Genomic DNA, 3464 nt, shown 5'->3' with positions numbered 1-3464 from the left:
AGTGATTGCTTGAATACCAGCTCACGCACCTTCTAGTTGTACAAAATGTTTAAGAATTTATTTGTATTTGTAAAGCTGGTGTATTCAGAGAGCCGTTCTCATACTCCTCACTTTTCAACCCAGTGTTTTGTAACAACCATGAGCAGTGTTTCACTTTTGTGTAAGGGGACATTGTGGGGTGGAAGCTCCTGACAGTCAGCTGAGGTCTTTAGAGGACCAGCTGTTGGAGCCCCTTGGATACTTGAAGTCTAATGCTCAGATGTGTCGGGCGGCGGTTGACTTGGGTGGCTGGTGAGCTAGTGATGCTTGGAACCTGTTTCTGGGCAGCCTTTGGGGCTATTCTGTAATATTGAATGACAGAACTTTAAGTGGCAACTCAGGGCCAGCCCATGCCCTTTTTTTGCCTGGACATGTGCTATTTGTATTCATTTGTATGTTGATGACTTCTAAGGGTTCAGTTTTCAAACAGGAAGTATATTGGGACAAAAGGGCTTTGGGGATTAGAAATCTCTTAAATCTGTGACTATTGGGCAAAAATTTGACCTCTATCAAGGTCTGAGGTTGTTGGGACCCTTTTTGCAGCTTTAATCCTTAACCTGTTTTAACTGTTTATTTGTGTTTAAAATGCAGAGCTGAGCTGAATATTTACAGTTTTTGTTTTGTTTTGTTTTAAAGCAGGCTGTTTTTCTGAACTGTAAACTTGGATCATTTTAGCTCACACAAAGAAAGTCTGTTCTCGGTGTTACTCTTGCACCTGGGGTATGGGTTATTTGTTGTTTTTGTGTGTGGATTTTTTTCAAAAGCTTTTCTGCCTACCATCTTGCCAGGAAAATCCCAGAAAGCTTAATGATACCCCAAAATGATTGTACCCAGGGGGGAAAAAAAGGAGAACCTTTTAAGGGCCAGAGTCAGGGTGGACGTATTCAGAAATGAACTCTTTTTAGCCTTAAAGAAATGAGTCACTCTTAATTAGTTAAGTCATTTAATTTAGTTAAAAATGGGTGTCATGGTGCCCGATTTCCCTTTCCACCAGGAGCCTGCTGTCCCACCCATGAGGATTACATGTAGCAAAAGGAGATTGGCTCCCAGCCTAGAATGTCACCACAACAAGAAAACTGGTGACATTTCTTTTGGTTTTGATTTGTTTTGTTTAGGTTCTTGCCATAGGGCGATTGTCTTCTCTGGAGAGTGACAGAGAGAGAGACAGTCAGAGGGAAACTGAGGTATCACCCCTTGGACAGGGGGTAGGGGGCAATGACATGCCACAATCCCTTCCTCCTCCATTCTTCTTTGGGGATTTGGGCACGTACATGCGCCTAGTGTGCATTTCAAGCTGCCAGGTCTGGAACTCTAGCTGCAGTCAGCCATGTGGGAATCCAGCGCCTTAACCACCATGCCACTTGCTGGCCCCACTTTTACCATTTCACAACCTACCATGCATGCAGTGGAGTGGGGAGATGGCCCAGCGGAGGTGGCAGGAAGTGCGCTCGGGCTGAATCTGGCAATGAGTACAGACAAATTTGATTTCCTCTCCTAAGCACAAAGGCTGAGAGCCTGGGCTTTCATGTCCGCCAGAAACTGCATAGCAGCTCTGTGACTTCTATTCCTTTACAAGATACACTACCTCAAAGTGCCACCGATAAACCTTTCTAACTGTAAGTGCTCTTGCTAAGGGCATGTGTCTTAAAGTTTAGTTGTTGTTTTTGGGTTTGTTTTTCTTTTTTTTGTATATTAAAGAATGAGATCTTACCGATGAAATATATTATGGATCATGGTTCCTGAAGGTGATTAAAGTTTGTTCATGTGTGTGTGTGTGTGTGTGTGTGTGTGTGTGTTTTATGACTTAAATATCTTTTGTATGTGTTCTTTAGAGTTTGGTTCTTTAAATATCTGGAGAAGATATGTAAGTTCCAGGGCACTGGGTTTTTCTGACTTATATATACTAATAATCGGGGCCTAAGTTAAATAAAAGTATGCGTGCATGTATTTTATATATGTCTGTGTGTGCGTATCTAATTTTTTAAAAAGTCTTCCATAGCTCATTTGTTTTTTCTTCTTAAGTTTATATCTTCCATGAGAAAGAGACAGAAAGACTCTCAAACCGGGTTCCCATGCTGTGATCCACTCCCCGTCTCAGCTGGCCTAGTTCATGGACATGCACATGTACACCTGGTGTGCTCAGGGAGGTCCCAGGGTGCACACAGGACCTTTCTCAGGGGATTTAGTTGTCACCACTGTGTCACCACCTGCCCCATACACACACATAATTCCAGGCTCTAGCTTTCAAGAAATGATTGGCAGAAATGAGGAAGGAGAACTACCCACCAAGTAGACTTTGTAAGACTAACTTCAGGAAGGCAGGGACCGTATTCTTCAGTGCAGAGGCCCTCAATCTTACTGTACTTGGGATCCGCTGGGGAGCTTTAAAAATGATAGAGACCTGGACTCTACCCTCTTACCCCTTGACTCAGATTTAATTGGTAAGGGGGTGCAGCCTGGGCAGCGGAACTATTTTTAAAGCTCCCCGGGTTATTCTAGCATGCAGCCAGGTTTTGGAAGCACTGCATGTAATATAATAGACCCACTGTTTAACTTCTGCCTTTAATTTTTTGTAACTGAGACAACTTTGCATTTATTGTATTCATCTATTATTTTTATATAAGATTCCTATATTATTCACAGAACTCCCAGTGCTAAACAAAGCATTCCACTGTTGTTTCTTCTTAATAGAATGTTTTAATAGCATTTTTAGTCCTAATCCTCTCACATCATTAAATTGGCCATCCATACTGATAACCAGGTGCTATATACTGATATTTCAGATAATCAGGAGTCAGTAGTCTGCTCTGTTCCTCTTGAGAAAATATATTCAGAGGTAATTTATAAGTTTGCAAGTATTTTCCAACAGGGGAGACAGTTGGGTGAGATCCAGAAATATGGCCGTCCACAAATCAGTCAGCTGATGGGAAACACAGGGGGCTCTCAGATGATTCATGGGGGTTTTAGGTCTTTGCTGTGAGATTCCTGCCTCTCCACCTGACCAGCATGCCATAGATCCTCTTCAGCGGCTGGAGGAGAGTGCTTGTGAGATGAAAGGCAGATGCCCAGTCTCGGGCAACAGGACTCCAAAGCAGCGGCTAAGCGGATGTTTAGATTCAGGGATGGGGAGCGGAATTTATGACGATCTGTTCTCTGACTTCAGGAGACAACACAGCCACATGCTGAGACACAGGTTACTTTGTTTTGAGGAGGGGTGGGCAATGAGGTGACAGAGGCATCAGTGCTTCAGAAAATTAGGTTTTTTAGTGCTTAAGAGATGAAGTAATGTTTGGATGAGTCCACTTGGAAGACATTCAGTAAGAAGGAATGCACTTAGTTTGGCTTTTGTTGTGTTTTCTTTTTAATTCTTAAAAGACAGAGAAACAGGCATCCCCATACATACCCCAAACAGGGCCTTCATGCCA

This window comes from Tupaia chinensis, unplaced genomic scaffold (assembly GCF_000334495.1).
Source record: "Tupaia chinensis unplaced genomic scaffold, TupChi_1.0 Scaffold000354_1, whole genome shotgun sequence".
NCBI lineage: Eukaryota > Metazoa > Chordata > Mammalia > Scandentia > Tupaiidae > Tupaia > Tupaia belangeri.
Note: the sequence above shows the minus strand (reverse complement) of the source record.